The sequence below is a fragment of the Schistocerca cancellata genome, chromosome 4, assembly GCF_023864275.1.
Source record: "Schistocerca cancellata isolate TAMUIC-IGC-003103 chromosome 4, iqSchCanc2.1, whole genome shotgun sequence".
Taxonomy (NCBI): Eukaryota; Metazoa; Arthropoda; class Insecta; order Orthoptera; family Acrididae; genus Schistocerca; species Schistocerca cancellata.
This window is the reverse complement of record NC_064629.1, coordinates 262,619,372-262,632,200: the sequence shown is the minus strand read 5'-3', so window position 1 is coordinate 262,632,200 and position 12,829 is coordinate 262,619,372. Positions and strand designations below refer to the sequence as shown.

Sequence of the window (12,829 nt, the reverse complement as noted above, 5' to 3'; positions counted from 1 at the left end):
ACTGTCTACAGGAGGGTTCTAGCATGGAAATCACTCATTTTCCCTATTACATGCATTTGCACAATTTTTTCTCAATGAGAAGTTACCCCAGAATAGGATGACATACAGCATCTCTTGTAAGCTCGCTACATGTATTGACAGAACACACAAAACTGTGGAGTCTCATTTACATCTACATCTGATGAGGGTGCTGTTATTGAGGGAACAAACATTATTTCTGGCTGACTGATCACGTGAGACCAGCTAGCCATACAATTCAAGCCCAAGCGGCCATGACACCTCTCATTCTATGTCAGTCAGTCGATGCTATGCTCTGATCTTCACTGACAGACAGTGATCGTTCAGCAGATAGGACGATATTCGCAGAGTTACAGATAGTGTCAGTGACAATTCTCTTTGATACTGGTATGTCTATTTTCATAAATCAATCCTCACATTTCATTATTGGTGCTCTGTCATTAGACAATGTAAAAGCAAAATTATGGGTGTATGGACATCAAGAGAGTCCACTGGGAGGCTAAGTGCAACTTTTGATCAAATATAACCAAATGATAACTTATTTCAATACACATAGTTGTGATCGCATTTAAATTGTTTATTTTTAGATGACCAGTTTTGATCTTCTAAGAGATCATCTTCATATCTCACATTTCTGGATGACTGTAGGAACTGTTGGCATGGGGCAGGTCCACCTGTGCAGGCATGGAGAACTGTGCTCAGTGCACTAAGAGCAGTGTTGGCGTGGAGCAGGTCCACCTGTACAGGCGTGGAGAACACTGCTGTAAGTGTACTGAGCACTGTTCTCCATACCTGCACAGATGGACCTGCACCATGCCAACGGTTCCTACAGTCATCAAGAAATGTAAGATCTGAAGATGATCTCTTGTACGATCAAAACCAGTCATCTAAAAATAAACAACTTAAATGCGATCACAACTGTGTGTATTGAAATAAGTTATAATATTAACAGATCACTGTATTTCCTGGAACAATTTTCCAAAAAAGCAATCCGACGCAGCTGTTCTTGGTAGTTGCAGACCCACCCATGGAAAGCATTTTTAGACTGGACACACACTCTACGTTCTGAGCATTCTATTCAACCTTCAGTGCCACATGAAATAATTCAATTGGCACAATTGTTTTAGCCAGAGCAGGGAAGGCTTTGAACTTTCATGCCCATATAGAGTTAAAACCAAAACTTTCAGACAGACCATGGTTCTTTAAAACCCATCAAATTCTACAAGCTTTCAGTAGAAGTTAGGTTACAACAGGCCAGACTGAAACACCAAGAAGTGCTTTTCCCCATCTCCTTCAGCCAATGGTCTTCCCTTGGTGGTAGTATGAAAGCCAGATGGCTCCTCACACTTGTGTGGCGGTTTTAGACTTGTATTTGGTGCGCAAGCAGAAGTTGATCCATACCTGTTACCACTTCCCAATGAGCTCTTTTCTAAATTCTCTGGGAGGTCAACTTTTCCCAAAATCGATCTCACAGAAACTAATTTTCAGCTTCTGTTAGATGACGAGTCTAGGAAAATTTTGATGTTGAATATCCAGTTTGGCACCTAGTGGTACAATCGATTACTGTTCAGAGTAGCTAGTGCACTTGCCATATTTCGAAGACTTTTGGAACAAGCATCCCCTACTGTGTAAACTACCTGAATGACATTTTGGCAATGGGGCATACTAATGAAGAACATTTATGTAATTTGCATCTTATTTTCATGGTGCTCGCAAACAAAATGGTTCTTTTCTCAGCTTTTTGTTACATACATCAGCTTCACTCTCAGTAAAGAGGGCGTTCAGCCCATGCATGGGTACATCACAGAAATACACAAAATGCCAGTCCACAAATTAGTACAAGTCTGACAAGTGTTTTTGGGCAGCGTTAACTATTATACTCAGTTTATCCCATGGATGGCTGATGTCACTTACCCAATCAAAGAGTTTTGCCAAAAGTGGGTTGTCTTTCACTGGTCCAACGCTTGTCAAAAGGCATTTCCAACCTTCAAATCGTGCCTTCAATTAACACCCTGTTTAATGACAACCCAGCCTCATTCACTATTAATCCTAGCTACAGATACCTCACTGCATGGCATCAGAGCCATCCTGCTTCATAAGTTTTGCAATGGTACCAAAAAACCTATTGCATTTGCACTCAAAACATTAAATCAAGCCCATTAATCCCAGACTGAAAAACAGACATTGGCTAACATTTTTGGTGAGCACAAATTTCATATTTTTTTGTATGGTCATAAGTTCCATTTAATTATCATAAGCCATTATTATCCTTGTGCAGGCTCAAGGCTTAGTGGACCTTATATATCTAGAAAACTATCTGTACAGTATTCACTACTGTCCATCCAACGAACATTTAAATGTGAACACTTTGTCTCGACTTCCCATGGGCCCAGCCTCAGACATCAGCAGGCAGGGAACAGTCCATATGGGAACCCAAATAGAGCAATCCTTCGAAGATTTTTCAATCAATTCTAAAGATGATGCAGCAGCATCCAGGTGTGGCCCACTGCTCCATCTGGTCCTCCAGCATGTTCGCATGGGATGGCCCACCTAGCTGCTAGCTACAGTACCACAAGGAATCTGTCGCAATTTCAAATTCATCAGGGTATCCTGCTACTAATGCGAGAAAATGACAACTGTCTGGTGGTGGTGCCGTCATCCCTGCAGCAATGGGTGTTGCAGCTACTCTACTAGTCGCACTGGAGGACCATCCAGATGACAGAGCTAGTGGTGGGATGATGACTTACAAGAATTTTTCATTCACACTTTCAAAATGCAAATGGCTAAAGCTATGGCGCCAGTTAAAGCAGATTCAGCACTTAAAACCTTTTTAGCTTCTTACAGATTGACAACCATATATGGCCATAGCCCGGCATAACTATTCCATGAGCGTACCCATCTATTATTGCTGGATCTTCAATTCCCACTGTCTGAGCAAGTCAAAGAGGAATGAATACCACTTCCTGTGGGGGCCCCAATGTGGGCGCACACTTTCAGGAAGTCCCCTAGTTGTATTTAGGGGTATACTGCAGCACAGCAATTACAACAGGTGGTTCTGATAGTGGCTGCACATGGGATACTGTGCAGACACTGCAACCAGCTTGAGATGCTGCAACATCGACAGTCCCAGAACTGGGCTCTTCAACGGCTCACCTAAGACAATGGGCGGCTGGCCCTTCCATCCCACCTACTACAGGGAGTAGCCACACAAATGGATCTGCCTCATCCATCAGATAAAGTGACAGGGCTGCCATAACAACACTGATGATGCAGACTGCTTCCAAAGTTCCCCAGTTTTGGCCTCAGTCATTTATGTCTACGTTCGGTGAGGGTGCTGACAGCGAGGAACACACATTATCTCTGGCCAAGCGATCGTGTGAGATCAACTAGGGTGATTTAAGCCCCAGAGGCCATGAACTCTCACTCATTTTCTACGAGTTAACCAATGCCGTATTCTGCTTTTAAGCAACGGTTCCCTAGATCATGAAATTATCATTACAGATTACCAGGTAATCAATCAGCTCTTATTGTTATCCAAGTTAACCAAGCCTGTGTGTGAGATTGCTAGAGTGTGGTTACACTTCGGCACATACAGACTGGTATACTTATGTGTACTAACTATTGTGGTGGTTTCCACCACCATCTCTCAGTATCACCACATCTGTTCTACTATCCATTCACTTACCTGTCTTAAGCTTAGCTTGTATGCACGGTGAACTATTTATTTGTGTGAATCCTTTTAATTTTATTGTTGCTCAGGACAATTATTTTATTTTATTGTGACCTTATCGACTTTTGTTCCATGATGCAGTGTACTATGCAAGTGACCTCAGAAAAGTGAGTCATGAAACCATCTGTGAATGAAAATAGGAACAGTACAACGGTCATCAACAGTATTCTGTTCTTTCGAGAACAGTTACTGTCTTCATATATACAGTACAATTTTTTGACATTTGCGTGTCAAAAATCCGATACTGCTTGGATTTTGTTTTATGTAAATTCAGTGACAGTCCATCTCCAGAGAAACAGTTATTAATTATTAAGAAAATATTATTTACATTTTCAATTGTTGAAATTACTCTGCTAGATATGATTATAATTTTTCCATTGTCAGCAAAGAGAACTATTTCTTTCCTTGGATATGTGATGGAAGATCATTTATGTATAACAAGAATAAGATTGGACCCATTCATTATACACTGGTATGAAAAACTTAAGGACAAAAGCAACTTTTGCATGATGTGTTACTTCCAAGTAACACAGCTTGAGGAAATTTGGACCATACACAGAAAGAACTGCTATAGTATGGTGCAGAACAGAAATATGCACAGAGGTGCATAGAATTACACTTATATATAAAGACAATAATTACACTGAAGTCATGGCAATTTATGATGGTTCCCTGGGCATTACAACAGACAGGACACGATTCTTAATAGGGTGTGTGATCACGTTCTGCAGTGTGCTCTCATGCTGGTCACAAGGTTGGTAAGGAGTTCTTGTGGTAGAGCACTACATTCCTCCACCAGCAGGTCTGAAAACTTCTAGGTGGTGATTGCTGCATGTGGATGTGCTGCAACCCGCCTCTTCAATGAATCTCATCTGTGCTTGATGTGATTTAAGTGGGAACAGGCAGGCTAGTCCATTTCAGAAATGTCCCTTCATTCCAAGCACCCCTCCACCTGTGCTGCTTGATTTGATGCAGTCACACACTGTCACGCATAAAAATGACACTGGGTTAGATGCACCCCTGAAAAGATGCACATGGGGAATGAGTACAGTGTCAAAATAACACTGAACCCATGAGTGTACTGTGTTCAAAGATTTGAAGTCGGTATGCCCATGCAACATTATGCCTCCCCACATCGTAACACCTGGATCACCAAAACGATCATGTTTGACAATGTTTCTGGGTACTGCTGATATGTAGGTATCAAAAGAACACAACCCCAAGCAGTCCCATGCATGAGATTGCATGCCTTGCAATCCTGTTAAATGTTACTGAAATTGCAACCACTGAACAACATGGATTCCTTCTTGAGTGTTGCAAACTGTAATGCATCGTATGCTGCTGTAGTTGACTATGGTCAACCACCTCCTCTCCTTTGGAGAGCAGTGCCCTGATGTGTAATGGTAACCATCCGTGCGAAACAATGCTATGAACAATAACAAACTCCTGGGCTACATTGTCATACTTTGCCTTCCTTACAGTTTCCAGACAATTCTTCCCCACCTGAAGTCATGCCTCTGGACCATGTTGTGATGAAGACCACCACCATAGTGCAACATAACTGCTTGCTGATGGACACATCAGCTTTTCCTTATTCCTTTAACTATCTCATGTTGTTGACATTATAGTCACACTGACCTCACACCATGTCACGTCCATTTTTCAGTGCACTGAATGGGAGACCAAAAGAGAGTAGTTAATAGTTATGTTACATTATTTATCTTGCGCTGAAGTTTTGCGAAACAGTATGTATTCCTGAAGTACACCTGTAGTAATCAATCCTCACTCTAAAGATGCTGTTTATTGTGTATACTCGCATAGTTTCTTAATGAAACATCTGCATCCTTTTAATTGGACAGAATGAAAACCAGTTATTGGCAAGATCTCTGATACCATACTGTTTGAGCTGCTCTATGAGAATATTGTGAACTGCACAACCAAACAGTTTCGACAAGCCTTAAAAGATACGACTTAGGAATATTTTGTCACTTAAATTTTGTATAATCTAATTTGTGAATTGAAAAATAGCATGTTCAGTGGGGAGACCCTTCTGAAAACCAAACTGAAACTAAGTTCTTATTTAGAGAGAGGTGTGTTATGGTTTTTGCATACATAATTTTTTCTATACATTTGAGGAGAAGATAAGTAGTGAGCCTGGTTGGTCTTAGTACTTTTCTTGTAAAGGAATGTGATAATCGTGTCTTTCAGTTTTTGTAGTGATATCCCTTGTGATAGTGATGAGATGCTTATGTGACTGAATACCTTGAATATATGGGAAGAATAGAATTTTAGTACTTTATGTATATAGTGTCGATTCTGTGACAGTTTTTGGTTTTGAGGGAGTTAATTACATTCTTAATTTCTTTGGCAGGATATGGTGTAATTGTAATTTGATGTTTTGAGTGAGAAATTAATTTTTTCACATATTCTATTGCTTTATCCCTTGAGTTGGGTTGTCCATGCTAATCTTCTGAGCTACTTCAAGGAAGTGATTATTTAATATGTTGGCTACCTGACAGCTATCATTTATTAATTGGATATTTTCTCTAATGATAAGTCCTCACATTCCATATTTGATTTCCCAGTCTCTCCTTGTACTTTTGTCTACATAGATTTCATTATATTATCCGAAGTACTGATGTAAGACATTGTAGAGACATTTTCTTAATCACTTTCCCTAAAACAGCACAGTACTTCTTATTATATGTAGTCAGTTCTTTGTTTGTCCCAATCATTTAAAATGATGTCCTTTTCCTTACACACGGCGTTTTGATTCCTTTGTGTCTTATTAGCAGCATTCTTTATGGTTTTCTTGGGTAAGCAGGTGTTACAGATTGATAGAAAACCATCTATGAATACATTAATAGGGTGTACAAGCAAACACAGAAAAATTTCCTGCAATTTTCCCAGTTAAAAATACTCTTTTTCCATGTTAAATTACGTATTTCCCTTGAAGTTGTAAAACTTGTCAATCCTTTGAATGGTAAAGGTTTTATACATTGGCGTAAAACTTCCCGGAACTTTAAAAAACAAAAACCAGCAAAGTATAAAGTATTTTGGAAAGATCTCTGATACGCAGCAACATGTACACTGTATTACTACATCACAGAAGTACAAATACGAATTCCTCCAAATACAGCACAGCAGCTTCCGAAGCACTGAAATTGCAATGTGCTTTTGTCACCCAGTTATAGCCCATGTCACGTGATCTAGCCAGCCAATGACAGCAGATATTCAGAGCATAGGACACACGATGTAGTCAGCCAATAGCAACATAAAAGTTAAGTAGCGTGAACAATCAAATGGGAAAGTTAAGGATTTAAATTAATATACATACTGTGTAGGTACAATAAAAGCAAAGCTTTCACAGAATATATTGGTCTTTTTCAGTGTGTGTTACCCTTTAAGATAGATCAAATACAAATGTGCCACTAAAATTTTAAATACTGGCATAAATGACTGGTCTTCTCAGTCTGGCACTTTCCTATGTGGCTGGGCCTCAAAGTGTTAAGTTTTGAATGAGAGTCAAATGCTCTGTGATTTACGAAAACCTTCACACACTTTCATGCCACATAATACATCTTGCACAAAAGGAAACTTACTTTGAAAGTAATGCTTCTCAAATCACCATCTGCAATATTTACCTGGAACCTGTTAAGTGCCCCGCACACGAATGATGGATTGCAGCAATCCGAAAAATGTGATATTGCCTGTAATCTGTCACTTCCCCTGACATCTTACACACAAGTGATTTGCCAAGCAATTTCAGTCACTATTATGAACATCACTGTGTTGAGAAGTTCCGCTATGGAAAATGAACTGCTGAGTTTAGCAGCAGTTGCAGCTAACTTCCATATCCTCATGAATACTTGTAAAACATAAATTTAAAATACCAGTAAATGAGAATTAGAATTTATTACACTTGTTTTGAAACATTTTTCTTGGGAACTGTGGGTTACTTTACAGACTATATTACGTTCTTTACTGATGCAAAATGGGTCATGTACATCTTTTTAGTGTTCCAACATAGTTCGTTTTACGTTTCTGAGTCTTCAATTCCTTTTTATTGTTTCTCTTATACGAGGGTTGGAACTTAAATAGTAGCAACTATTTATTCACAACCAATACAAAAGAGTTACATGTTTGCACCTGTTACTGTATTTCAAAATAGTCACCAATGTTGTGTAGAACTGGCTGCCAGCAATGTGGAAGGCGTAGTATACCATTAGCAGAGCCTGTTCTGTTGATGCTAATGGAGCGGTCTACTGCCTGTCGAATCTCTGGAACAGTTCTGAAGCGAATGCCATGAAGTGGTTCCTTCATCTTCGGAAGCAAATCAAAATCACCCTCACCCGCGACCAGCTTTGTGAAAGAAGCGTTGACACTTTCTGCGCAACCCATCCATCATTTTGCACCACAATGGGCAGGTGCATACAGCGCAAACTTGGGCTGCTCTGTTCGGTCGATGGCACTGGGAAGTACTGTACCATCCACCATACTCCCCGGACTTAAGTCCTTGTGACTTTGATTTGATTCCAAGGATGAAGGAACCACTTTTTGGCATTTTCTTCAGAACTGTTTCAGAGATTTGACAGGCAGTAGACCGCTCCATTTGCACCATCAACAGAACAGGCTCTGCTAACAGTATACTACGCCTTCCACATAGCTGGCAATGGGTTCTACACAATGCTGGTGACTTCTTTGAAGGACAGTAACAGGAGCAAGCATGTAACTCTTCTGTATCGATTGTGAACAAATAGTTGCCACTATTTAAGTTCCAACCCTCGTAATTTAACTACCATTACTCCTCAACTCCTTTTTATACATTAGTCTTACAATTTAACTGCAGTTATTTACATAGGTTACTCTATGTGTCTATAGAGATATTGCCAACAGCAGAACTACTGATTACCGAAACTCTTTTATGAATTGTGTCAGGTAGAGTTACATTGTATGAAATGAGATAGGATTTGAGTATAACTATAACAGATTTCCCTGAACATTTAAATTAAAAATCCTGTTAACTTTACAGTAGGTATGTATGTCATTCTGTTTAGAAGTTAAACATTTTAATAACACATATAATTATTTCATAAATAACTCAAAATCATAAAGAGGAAGTCTACTGATCTCATGACTATGAATTTCCTATCAATTCTACTTCTATAGCACAAGCTTCAAAATGCAAATCAATGAAAAATCAGAAGGTGTATTTTGTATTACTTCTTGATATAAAGGACAACTGCAGCTTTCACTACACCTCTCAAGAGTAGTTTGTGGTCTCTGGGTAACTTTAAATTCTAACGCAAATTTCTTACTCAGTGTGGGCAAAGGAATGAATTGCATGCAATCCATCAGATTGATTGGGATTTTCATGCGGACAGTGGTCGGCAATTGATTGCTGTAGTTTGCCCACACATATGATCTACGAAGTGACTGATCATCTATGAGACAGATTGCTATGATCCATCACTCGTGTATGGGGCTGTTTAGAAATGTAAACAGTCATGCTCATCGAAAGCAGTTTCTTGTCACGAAGTATTGCACAGTCTTCATCCTAAAGCCTTTGACACATTTTACTGTTGGCAGATGCCTGTGTGTGCACTGTGTTTTGTTGTTGTAAATGGTGCATTTTCTTCACAACTAAAGTTTTATTTTAGTGTTATTCTCCCGTTTATGTTTTATTGTGGCAGTTGTGGGCTAAAGTAATATTCTCTGTTACAGTATCAGTTCTTACCAGTCAAAATTACGAGAATTAAATGAAAACGAAATCAACAAAAAATTCCTGGAAATCTAAAAAATTTCCAGTTTTTTCCCAGATCAAAAAATTCTCAGATTTTTCTCAGATTTCCTGGTTATCCCGGGGCATATACACTCTGATCAAATTTGGAATTAACACTGTCAGATTAAACACATCCTTCTGGACACGTTCCTTTAAGTTTTCTGTTGTCTGTTAATTATTGTAACAGTTTTTTAGGATACCACTGCATTTTAACCACATGATAAACATTTATATCACCAATTAATATGGCCTTGTTTCATGACTTAAGGAAATGTCCTCTCAATAAAAGTTTTAGGGGGATGTCTTTTGGTCAGCATAATATAAAGTATTAGTTCAGCACCAGGTACCATGCACCTTCGACAGTACCAGTTCCACGCATGATTACTGGGTAAATTGATATTACAGTCACATCTTTCTACAGCAGGTGAAAGGTCGACCTTAGTTCACTGTTTTAGTAATAATGTATAAATATTTGACTGATGACTTTAGATGGAAATATCCTGTTTCAATATTGGAGCAACTACCATCTTCGTGCTCCTGTCGAAAATCCCACTCCCAAACTGGAAGAGTGTGTTCTGAGCTTCACTTTCGCCCATTTAATTATGTGCATTAGGCCCCTTAAACTTGAAACATTGTGAGGTTGTGCACAAACGGTCTGTACTTGAACAATAGTAATTCCATTTGCCTACCCACTGATTGCAGATGCATATTCTTTGCTTCACAAAGTGACAGGTTGATTCATTATATTTCTTGAGGTATTTGGAACAGACCTCTCAGCTATTTGGTAAATTTTGTTAGTGATAAGTTTCATCATATTCTTGATGTTGTTTTAATGTTTAAACATAGCCAGTTGGCTGAAGAGTATCATGTTGATCCTACTGAGAACAAATTTTGGTAGCCTCCTTTCAGCAGCTACACAATCTGGTAACTGGAACCAGACTGGGAAGTCATCAGTGGGGTGTAGATCAACACCCAGTACCCATTTAGTGGGGAGTCTCCAGTTTCAACAGCTGAGATACAGAGACTGAATTCTAATTTCTCAGTGTTGTTTTAACATAAAAAAATAATCCAGTTGATTTTGTATCCTGTTTGATTACTGCACATGAGACATGCATCTACTTTACACCAGGAGCCGCACCTCAGTCAAACTAATGCTTGGAAAACTTACGGCCAACGTTTTCTGGGACCCAAAGGGAATTATTTGTATTTATTACCTTGTGCAGCATAAAACTAAGAGTACAATTGCCAAAATGTACACTATCTCCTGCATCAACTGAATAAATTAATGGATAAATAAATAAACAAATAAATAAATAAGCAGCAGCCTGGATTGCAAAAGGGGGAAATCATCTTATCAGGGCAATGCATTTGCCCATAAAGTTACTTACGCAATAGAAAAACTATGGAATCCAACTATTTAGCAGATCTGGTATCCTCTGAATGTTCTGTTCTCTCCCACCCCCCCACCCCCCCAAAAATAAAAATAAAAATAAAAATTACGGCTGAAATAATTTCGAGTCAAGTAAATAAGTTAGGTCAAATGTACACGGATATGTTGCAGACATTCCACAATTTTCGAGAATACACTCTTGTAACTCGAAAAGTGATGGAAAAGTGGTACCTACCTAAAAAAAGTACTTGCTATCTAGACATATAAGTATTTCACAGTCTAGGTATGAACTTTTCACCTTAGTTAGCAAGTCTTCTCGTCCAGACCAATTATGTTCCTTTCAGAGTATGCTGATGCAATAGCTCCACACTTAACAATCATATACAACTGCTCACTCAGCAAAAGATCTGTACCAAAAGACTGGAAAGTTGCACAGGTCACACTAATATTCAAGAAAGGTAGTAGGAGTATGCCATTAAATTACTGACCCTTATCATTAACGTCAATATGCAGCAGGTTTTTGGAAAATATAATGTGTTTAGACATTATGAATTACCTCAAGAGAATGGTATATTGATACACAGTCAACACAGATTTAGAAAACGTTCTTTGAAACACAACTAGCTCTTTACACACACAAAGTGTTGAGTACTGATGACAGGGGATTTCAAATTGATTCCACATTTCTAGATTTCCAGAAGGTTTTTGACAGTGTACCTCACAAGCAGCTTGTAGTCAATTTGCATGCTTATGAAATGTCATCTCAGTTATGTGACTGGATTTGTGATTTCCTGTCAGACAGGTCATAGTTCATAGTAACTGACAGAAATTCACTGGGTGGAACAGAAGTGATTTCTGGCATTCCCCAAGGTAGTGTTATTGGCCTTCCGCTGTTCCTTATCAGCCTAAACAATTTTGGAGACAATCTGAGCACCCATCTCAGGTTGTTTGCACATGATGTTGTCATTTATCATGTAGTCATCAGAAGATCAAAACAAATTGCAAAACAACGCAGAAAATATGTCTGTATGGTGCGAAAATTGGCAATTGACCTTAAATAATGAAAAGTGTGAGGTCATCCACAAATTCTAAAAGGAATCCGTTAAACTGCAATTACACGATAAATCGGTCAAATTTAAAGACCATAAATTCGACTAAATACCTACGAATTACAATTATGAACAACCTGAATTGGAAAAAACACATAGAAAATGTTGTGGAGAAGGCTAACCAAAGACTGCATTTTACTGATAGAACACTTGGAAAATGTAACAGATCTACTAAAGAGACTGCCTAATATTGCACTTGTCCATCCTCTTTTGGGGTTCTGCTGCATGGTCTGGGATCCTTACTCGACAGAATGAACAAAGTACATTGAGGAAGCTCAAAGAAGAGCAGCATGTTTTTTATTATCGCAAAACAGAGGAGAGAGTGTCACTGACATGATACAGGATTTAGAGTGGACATCATTAAAAGAAACTTTCCCCTCCAAATGCGAAAATACTTTGTTGACTTCGAATCACATAGGGAGAAATGATCATCACAATAAAATAAGGGAAATCAGAGCTCACATGGAAAGAGGTAGGTGTTCACTTTTTTCAACGTGTTGTTAAAGATTGGAACAATAGAGAGCTATTACGAAGGTGGTTTGATGAACCCTTTGCTGGCCACTTAAATGTGATCTGCAGAGTAGTCATGTGGATGTAGATGTAGTTTTTAATTAGAGTTGTAAGTTTCAAATTCATGTTCTTTTTTGGGGTTAAATGCCCTCTAAATGATCAAAACAATGAAAGCATCACGTTATACATGAGAAAAGGTTTACTACAGCCCAAAATGCTCCCTCTGAATATGTGTCATTGGTCTTTACTATGTGGCCTTCAACAAGAAGGAATAAACTGCAAAGAATTTT

General features: G+C 38.7%; 1 protein-coding gene across 3 annotated transcripts in view; it reads right to left on the bottom strand.

The window, feature by feature from the left end:
• The window catches only part of LOC126183825 (protein lap1), a 180,142-nt gene that overhangs the window by 45,046 nt on the left and 122,267 nt on the right, over positions 1 to 12,829 (bottom strand). The window lies entirely within an intron of this gene.